Source organism: Callorhinus ursinus, unplaced genomic scaffold (assembly GCF_003265705.2).
Source record: "Callorhinus ursinus isolate GAN/ISIS: 27379988/994484 unplaced genomic scaffold, GSC_fseal_2.0 scaffold15, whole genome shotgun sequence".
NCBI classification, from domain to species: Eukaryota; Metazoa; Chordata; class Mammalia; order Carnivora; family Otariidae; genus Callorhinus; species Callorhinus ursinus.
The window spans coordinates 28,799,994-28,810,434 of NW_027397077.1; positions in this window are offsets into that span (position 1 = coordinate 28,799,994).

Genomic DNA, 10,441 nt, shown 5'->3' on the forward strand with positions numbered 1-10,441 from the left:
AATGGCTTACACATATGGAAAAACAACACAAAACAAAAAAAAAACAAAAACAACACAACAAAAAATGTTCCAAGAGCCCTTCTGTGTGCTTGGCATACAAGATCCCCTTCATTCCTAACAACAACTATTGGAGGTAGGTACTAGGAAAATCACTTTACAGATGGCACAGAAAGCTTAAACAACCTGCTTAATAGTATACAACTCTTCATAGGCTCAAAGTGTGTATTCTTTTTCATGATGAAACGTTGAGTGTATGAATAAATGGTTGTCCATTGGTGGGAAAGAAGGAAAGAAAGGGGGAAGAATGAAGGCAGGAGAGAGGGAGGGAGGGAGGGAGGGAGGGAGGAAGGAAGGAAGGAAGATGGATCAGGGCAGCATAGCAGATTGAAAAATTAAATCTCTTTTTCATTCACGTTTAAAAAAATGGCAAAATTTATAATTCAAACACAATTCAAAAGTGTATCATGTGAAAACGTTAGTGTGAAAGAACTCACAAACATACAGCTTTTTCCTCAGCAGAATGCGCTTGTTAGAAAATAATACAAGAAAGTCTGGGAATTGGCTACATTACAAGACGGTGGAAGGGGGGGCAGTATTTTGCTCTAACATATGGTGAGGTATAAAAATAAGGGCCATTTAAAAGTGGGTCCAAACAAGCCTCTTTCTAGCTGTGAAAAGAAGACTGCCTTCGGAGACTGCCCGGGCTTTAGAAACTTGTTTGGAGGAAGAACTTGAGCCCAGAGTAGATTAGTAGCAGCATGTCTTCTGACCTCCCCAGCTGAGGTAATACCTAGAGGCGAGTTCCTGGATATCAGCATGCTGACTGGTGACTTTGTAGAAAAAATAAAATCAAGCACCTGTGCCTCAGACAGCATGAACCGCTGGCGTTCCCACACATATCTGGCTATAGAGTTTGGCCATAAAGACAGTTTCATTTCCCAGATGAAATATAGATGGTAGATTTATTAAAGGAGCAGCAGACAGCATGACTGATATACATTCTGTCACCTTTTCATTCTTCCTCTTATGTTAGTTGGATGTTGTCCCTAGCCTCTTCAAATGGAATTCAGGCTTGAAAGAAAGAAGAAATGAAGAGAGGAGAGGAGCAAAAGGAAGAACAGGCAAGGTAGTGAAGAGCAGGAAAGGGTGGGGATAGGGCAAGGAAGTTGAGGCGAAAACACAGAAAAGAGGGCCTGTTACCTCTGGCTGAAAACAAGCAAGGCCAGCCTCACCCCTTTCCCCTCAAAAAAAAAAATATTAGGGGTGCCTGGGTGGCTCAGTCTGTTGAATGTCTGCCTTCAGCTCAGGTCATGATGTTGGGGTCCTGGGATCGAGCCCCACATCGGGCTCCCTGCTCAGTGGGGAGCCTGCTTCTCCTCCCTCTGCCTGCCTCTCTGCTTACTTGTGCTTTCTCTGTCAAATAAATAAATTAAATCTTTTTAAAAAAATGTTAAAAATTCCAGAAAGGAAAGTTACACACACACACACACACACACACACACACACACACACACACACACAGAGGATTTGTTTGGTTTGCTTTTTTAATTGGTGTTTTTGTTTGTATATGCCATAACTTTATACAGTCATTTGAGATAACTGGGATAATTTGGTGAATTAAATGGAATTGCCCTACACATTGAGAAGTATTGTTCCCTGTGGCAAAATACAGTGAAGGTGGTCACTGTTGAACGTTCTTGTTTGCAGTCTGTTAGCATCATAGTCCCCAGCATTATCATTGTATTATTACTACTACTACTATAGTCATCATCATGATGACTGTGATGATGATAATGATGGCCCTGATTTTTTCTCCCTGTTCTCCTTCCCCATTTATTTTCATGGTTGCCTTTTTCTACCACATTAGTTTTTGTTCTTCAGAGCGTTTGCTTAACTGTTTTTCCATTTCAGTGGTTCAAGTTTTCCCTTATTGCATTATGTGATGGAGTGCTGATGGACTTTTCTATGATTTATACAATGAAGAAAAATTATACGAAAATTTATATGTGCTTTATAGATAGAAGTAAATAAATGTAAGAAATAATTTTATTCCTAGTCCACTCTATTTCCTCCCAGATAATCTTAATTCCATTCTCCGAAGATGCAGAAACCCTGAAATATTTCAAGTTTTCTTCAAGTTATTTTATATATGTGTACAAACACATCTTTGTATTTCTTCATATATTTACATAAATAGCCTCGTTATGTATACTATTCAGTAACTTTCTTTCTCCATTAAACACTTTGATGGAGTGGTTCCATTAAATACTCCGTATCAGGAGTAGTTACCTTATTCTTTCTACTAACTTTATGGCATTCCATTGTGTAAATATGCTATTTTTAAAAAACTCTACTGTATTTTTGAGCATTTGATTTTTCCACCTAGCAATAGTTTAAATCAAATTGTGGTGAATATCCAACTATGTTTGGATGCACACAGATATATAAATACACAAACTTTTTTAGGGCATAAAGTCTTACAAGAAAAATTGTAGCAGTAAAAGGAATTCTTATTTTATATTTTAATAGATTTTGCCAAATTTCTTGACATAAAATAATATCAATTTATAATTTTTAAACTGAATTTGTTTTTATGTTCTTAGATTTTGAAATTAAAAACTGATGTATACTCATTTCAACAAGTAAAAATTATATAGAGATATATGGAGCGCTCTCTCCCTCCATCCCCCAGTTACAACCCCTTTGAAGTACCCAATTTTAACAATTTTGTGAATGGACTAGCAAGGAACAAGAATGGCTACTTTTCTACAACTTCACCAGCAAGAAAATGATCAATCTTTGATTTTTCTAAATAAATGAGTAAAAAATGTTACTTGCTTTTTTAAAAAGGCATCTGTTTATTGGCCACTTACATTGCATATCCCATACATTTCTTTTGCATTGCTTTTGTATATTTAATATCAGATTTTTTCTTAATAATATATAGGAGTATTTTTAACATGAGAATTATTAGTCCTTTTTTTTCATTGTTTTACTCACAGTTCATTGTTTGTCTTTTAAGCTATTTTGGGTATTTTTGCCACTTTGAAATTTTATAGTTGCTACAGAATATTCAGAGAAAACACCTGGAATTTTAATGTGAATGTTATGAACATAAAGTAAAAATATGGGCACCAAACGTGTGTTCCCTTAACTCTATCTCAACATAGTCTCTGTTTTTTTTTTTTTTTCAGATTCTCAGGAAATGACACCCCTCCTATTTTCAAAAGCACATTTCTCTTCTTGAGCTTTAAACTTAATATCCCTAACTCACACCCATTTGAATTTATGGTTGCTTTTTCTTTTAAATGTTCACATTGTAGAAGTATTTTTTTGATTTTATAATTAAATTCTATCATTTATATCATCTATATTTCATTATAATCAGAGACTATTCTTTATTTTTGCATTTTGAAAGTATTTAGATTTTGTTACTATTATGTGAACGTTTTCATAACTGTTCTAGTGGAAACTTTTTTTTTAAGATTTATTTATTTATTTATTTGACACAGAGAGAGAGAGACAATGAGAGAGGGAACACAAGCAGGGGGAGTGGGAGAGGGAGAAGTGGGCTTCCCGCAGAGCAGGGAGCCCCAATGTGGGGCTCCATCCCAGGACCCTGGGATCATGACCTGAGCAGAAGGCAGACTCTTAATGACTGAGCCACCCAGGCGCCCCCTAATGGAAACTTTTAAAGCAAGTATGCTCTGTTTTCTACAACATGTACATCCCTATCTTTACACATGACTATCAGCTTATATATGCAGACACATATATAATCTATTTCTCTAATTTTTATATCTTTCTCTACTTGATTTATTATAGGCTTAGATAATTGAATAAAGTTATCTTATTATGTTTACTTCCTGTTTCTCCTATTTTCTTTTTGCTTGATAAATGTTGAGTCCATGATATGGTACAAATTATATCTTTATTAAAGTTATCTTATTATGAATTTTACCTCTATTTCTTAATAATATTTATTACTTCAAGTATCAATTTATCTATATCTTGTGGTATGTGTATGTGAGTATTGACATTAATTTTAACTATATGACTAAGAGTAAAACAAATGAGAGATTATGGTTCTACCACTGGTGTGTGTGTGTGTGTGTGTGTGTGTGACCATTTTCCCATTGTTCACTTAAGCATTTTAATTGCACTATATGGTTATTTGACTTCACAAAACTTCTTAGTAAAACTAAATCACATATATCTTGTCTCATCTTTTTCCCTCTAAGGTTTTCTAAATATTTAACACTATATTAAAATATTTGTGCAAATAGCAATAAGTTAATAGTAATAACAAGCTTATTAAAAGGTAATTCATCACTGATTGTGCATAAATAATTTCATTGATGTCTTGTGAACTCATGTGAGGACTGACCTTCTTGATGGGTGGATTAGCTGATATTTATGTGTATTCTACTGCATAAAGGAATATTCTCTTCTCCTAAAAAAGCAACCTTGTATAATCTTAGTATTCCCTCATTCTTTCATAGAGAGAATATATGAAGTAGCATAAAATCTAATGTATGGCATAAGTAAACATAGTTTTAAATAAACTACACAAAATCTAAAAAACTCCAGCATCTTCACATTTCATCACATCGAATTCAATATTTTCAGGTTATATTCCCTCTTTGCTTTGGTTTGGATGTGCTCTCCCATCTCAAATCTAGGACAAACTTTTTCTGACCCAACAAAATGCTTGGGTTCATCTTCTCTTGTGAACTTGAACTGAAATTAAAATATAGTTTTTCTTTAGTAACCATTCTACCACCATTTTTTTTCTGGATTTTATTTGGCATTTATGACCCTAATTTTGGTCCTCCTTTAGGCTGGCATGGTCAGTTTTTGTGGCAGTTGGCTATAGAATTTACCTTATTACAGCAATTTATCTTTGTTCTTATTCTCAAAAGATTATGGAGTTCTTTATAATTCAGTTTTGATTATTTTGTTTTTCATATTCTTTCTCATTTTTTATTTTCATAGTAAGTATTATGTTAAAATCTTTGTTAAATGTGGACACTGGAATTCCTGTGTCTGCATCTCACTAATTGTAAGACATATAAATATTCCTTTAAGAGAGGAGGCCTAATGAGCAATTATCTACTGAAAGCTTGGGAGAAAGATAAACAGACTAGTAGGTGAATTTTACCTTTGTCTCTTTTATTAACCTTGGCAATACCATTAAATGCTATATCTAAAAGCCTTGTTAATTAACTGACTCAGCAGGTAGGAACCTCAGAGATGGATTGCTAAGGAAAAGTAAGAAGGTGACGACTTAATAATTGAGATCATTTTCCAAAGTCATGTCATCAGGTTGGTCATTATTTTCTTGCACTGATCTAACTCTGGAAGGAATGTAAATACCTGTGACCTGGAAGGACAGATATTCTTTAATCTGTCTTTGAAAGTGCTGTCTACTTGCCTTAGGTTGTTCCTCCTCAAAAGAGAAGATACCTTGGCTACAGACTTTCCCTTTACTTATAGCATACTCCTAACTTGGTGTTAACAGAAAGCCTTCTCACTGCTTTCCTAGAAATTCTCCAGAATGGAACATATCTTCCCCCCATTTATTATGCTTAGAAACTACAGATTTTAGAGATACTTTAAAATAGGCAAGATGAAACCTAAGAACATAAAAAGGGAGAAGCTTAATTATCCCTACTTTATATATGGAACAATTGGGACCCAAGAGGTCACTTCACTTGATAATCAATGGAGAGCTGATGAGAGGACCTAGTTCTTCTTTAATTCTCACTGGATATTTGACACTCACACACAAAAAAGCATAACTTACTACCACTAAAAATAACATTTTTCAATTAGTAAGTTGACACTGTTTGCAATCTTTCAGCAATGTATACATGACCTGATGACATAGTTATCAGTCAGGTTTTACTTCCAGTTGGCAGGCTTTCTTATCCTTTATTGTTTCCATATTAGAAGATTCCAGATTATAATTATTGCTGTTACAAATGGCAGTAAATATTTTGTGCCTCTGCCTGACTGTCCCAGGTGATCATATCGAATATGAATACAGAATGAGTAAAGTTTTCACTGATGTCTACTGTAGAAATGCCATCAGCACAAAGCTTATAAGCCCAACTCCTTCAAATAGCTGGACAAGTAACTATGTCACTTTAAGAGATAGTACAAGATGGATTTCTAATTCATCACTTAATTATATTTGAGTATAGAAAGAATTTAGTTATGTTTTACATTTCAATGTAGTTTTAAAATATATCTTAAAATATACCATCGATTTCTTTTTCTGATCAATGAAGAAAACAACCTAATTTGGGAAAAATTAAACTCTTAGTGGCTGAGGGTCTGCAAGATAATTTTATTTTCTTAATATCTTGGTCTAGGGGGCGGAGCAAGATGGCGGAGGAATAGGAGACCTAGATTTCGTCTGGTCTCAGGAATTCAGCTGAACAGGGATCAAACCATTCTGAACACCACGAACTCAACAGGAGATCGAAGAGGAGAGTAGCAACAACTATCTGAACAGAGAAGCGACCACTTTCTGGAAGGTAGGACGTGTGGAGAAGTGAATCCGAGGCGATATTCGGGAGGATAGACGGCGGGGGAGGGGCCTCCATCAGACACTTCTGGCAAGTGCTAGAGCCGCGGAGCACAAAATCGGAACTGTTAGAAGTCGGCTCCGCTGAGGGACGTCGCTGCAGTGGCTAAGCGGGGGTGGAACCCTCGTGGGACAGTGTGGTCTCAGGACCCTCGGGGTCACAGAAAGACCGGGGGTGCCTGAGTGCGGCAGAGCTCCCAGGTATCAGAGCGGGGAAGCCGGCTGCAGAGACGGAGCAGAGTCGCGGGCTCTCAGCTCGGGGTTGCCATAAACTATGATCCGCGGCCCAGTCGGGCCACTGCTCCTCCAGCAGGGACCCAACAAGCGGCAGAGCTGGGGAGACTCCCCTTCCTTCCCAGGGAGGAGCGGTGTGGGAGCACACCGCAGGGATCTGCTGGGTTTGGAGACTCCACACGGGGTCGGGTGCCAGAGATAGCAACGCTCGGTCACAGGCCGGGTGAGCACGGAGAGCAGCCGGAGACCGGGGACAAGGGAGTGACTGCTTTTCTCTGTGGGCGCACTGAGGAGCGGGGCCCTGAGTTCTCAGCTCCTCCGGGCAGAGATTGGGAGGCCACCATTTTTGCCCTGGTCCTCCAAGGCTGTATGGAGAGCTTGCAGGGAACAAAAGCTCCTGAGATCAAACCCAAGCAGCTTGCTTAGCCTGGAGGGACAAGGGTGGGGCAATTCATTCTCCGGCAAAGACATTTGGGAACCACAGCAACAGGCCCCTCCCCCAGAAGATCAGCACGAACAGCCAGCAAGCCAAGACCAAGGTTACCGATCAAGGAGAACGGGAGAACTCCAGCGCTAGGGGAATACTGCACATAGAATTCATGGGTTTTTTTTTTTTTTACCATGATTCTTTAGTTCATCAAAGTTAATTTTGTTAACTGTTTTTTTTCTTTTTCCCTTTTTTCAACCAACATCTTATCAATCTGTTTTAAAAAAAAAAACAAAACATTTTTTATTTTTCATTTTTAGAGTCATATTTTAGCCCTTCATAGTAGTTACCCTTATTTTTGGCATATATATATATAAGTTGTTCTCTCTTTAAAATTTTGAGATACAGTTTCTTCTAACAGATCAAAATATACCCTAAATCACTAGTGTATGGCTCTGTTCTAGTCTCCTGCCTGATCACATTCTCTCCCTTTTTCTTTTTTTTTAATCTTCTTTCTTTTTTCAAACAACTTCTTATCTTATCAAGTCCTTTTATAAAATCTTTTATAATTTTCATCTTTACAGTCATCTTCTATCCCTTCATTGTATCAACCCTTATTTTGTACATACATGTCTTTCTTCCTTTAAAATTTGAGGAGGCACTTTCTTCTAACAGACCAAAATACGCCCAAAATCTAGTGTGTGGCACTGATCTATGCACTAGCCTGATCATATTTGATCACATTCTGCTTTTTTTGTATTATTCTGTTTTTGTTTTTTTCTTTTTTTTTCTTTTTTTTTTTTTTCTCCTTCTTTTTTCTTTCTTCCCCTTTCTTTTCCCCTGGTTTCAGGTCTTTTCGGATTTGTATACAGTATATTTGCTGGGGACGTTGTAAACCTGTTAGCATTTTGTTCTCTCATTCATCTATTCTCCTCTGGACAAAATGACAAGACGAAAAAAATCACCTCAGCAAAAAGAACAAGAGGTAGTACCGTCAGCCAGGGACCTACTCAATATGGACATTAGTACAATGTCGGACCTAGAGTTCAGAATCATGACTTTAAAGATACTAGCTGGGCTTGAAAAAAGCGTGGAAGTTATTAGAGAAACCCTTTCTGGAGAAATAAAAGAACTAAAATCTAACCAATCGAAATCAAAAAGGCTATTGATGAGGTGCAATCAAAAATGGGGGCACTAAATGCTAGGATAAATGACACAGAAGAGAGAATCACTGAAACAGAAGACCAAATGATGGAAAATAAAGAGGCTGAGAAAAAGAGGGAGAAACAACTACAGGATCATGAGGGCAGAATTCGAGAGATAAGTGATATGATAAGACGAAACAACATTAGAATAATTGGGATCCCAGAAGAAGAAGAGAGAGAGAGAGGGGCAGAAGGTATATTGGAGCAAATTATAGCAGAGAACTTCCCTAATGTGAGGAAGGAAACAGGCATCAAAATCCAGGAGGCACAGAGAACCCCTCTCAAAATCAATAATAGTAGGTCAAAACCCTGACATCTAATAGTAAAACTTACGAGTCTCAGAGACAAAGAGAAAATCCTGAAAGCAGCTCGGGAGAAGAGATATGTAACCTACAATGGTAAAAATATTAGATTGGCAACAGACCTATCCAGAGAGACCTGACAGGCCAGAAAGGACTGGCAAGATATCTTCAGAGCACTAAACGAGAAAAATACGCAGCCAAGAATACTATATCCAGCTAGGCTGTCACTGAAAATAGAAGGAGAGATAAAAAGCTCCCAGGACAAACAAAAACTAAAGGAATTTGCAAACACGAAACCAGCCCTCCAAGAAATATTGAAAGGGGTCCTCTAAGCAAAGAGAGAGCCTAAAAGCAGCAAAGATCAGAAAGGAACACAGACAACAGACAGTAACAGTCACCTTACAGGCAATACAATGGCACTAAATTCATAACTTTCAATAGTTACCCTGAATGTAAATGGGCTCAATGCCCCAATCAAAAAACACAGGCTATCAGATTGGATTAAAAAACAAGACCCATCAATATGCTGTCTGCAAGAGACTCATTTTAGACCCAAAGACACCCCCACATTGAAAGTGAGGGGGTGGAAAATCATTTACCATGCTAATGGACACCAAAAGAAAGCTGGGGTGGCAATCCTTATATCAGACAAACTAGATTTTAAAACAAAGACTGTAATAAGAGATGAGGAAGGACACTATATCCTACTTAAAGGGTCTATCCAACAAGAAGATCTAACAATTGTAAATATCTATGCCCCGAACATGGGAGCAGCCAATTATATAAGGCAATTAATAACAAAAGCAAAGAAACACATTGACAACAATACAATAATAGTGGGGGACTTTAACACCCCCCTGACTGAAATGGACAGATCATCTAAGCAAAAGATAAACAATGAAATAAAGACTTTAAATGAAACACTGGACCAAATGGACTTCACAGACATATTCAGAACATTCCATCCCAAAGCAACGGAATACACATTCTTCTCTAGTGCCCATGGAACATTCTCCAGAATTGATCACACCCTAGGTCACAAATCAGGTCTCAACCGGTACCAAAAGATTGGGATCATTCCCTGCATATTTTCAGACCACAATGCTTTGAAACTAGAACTCAATCACAAGAGGAAAGTCGGAAAGAAGTCAAATACATGGAGGCTAAAGAGCATCCTACTAAAGAATGAATGGGTCAACCAGGAAATTAAAGAAGAATTAGAAAAATTCATGGAAACCAATGAAAAGGAAAACACAACTGTCCAAAATCTTTGGGATACAGCAAAGGCAGTCCTGAGAGGAAAGTATATAGCAATACAAGCCTTTCTGAAGAAACAAGAAAGGTCTCAAATACACAACCTAACCCTACACCTAAAGGAGCTGGAGAAAGAACAGCAAATAAAGCCTAAACCCAGCAGGAGAAGAGAAATAATAAAGATCAGAGCAGAAATCAATGAAATAGAAACCAAAAGAACAGTAGAACAGATCAACGAAACTAGGAGCTGGTTCTTTGAAAGAATTAACAAGATTGATAAACCCCTGGCTAGACTGATCAAAAAGAAAAGAGAAAGGACCCAAATGAACAAAATCATGAATGAAAGAGGAGAGATCACAACCAACACCAAAGAAATACAAACAATTATAAGAACATATTATGAGCAACTCTATGCCAGCAAATTAGA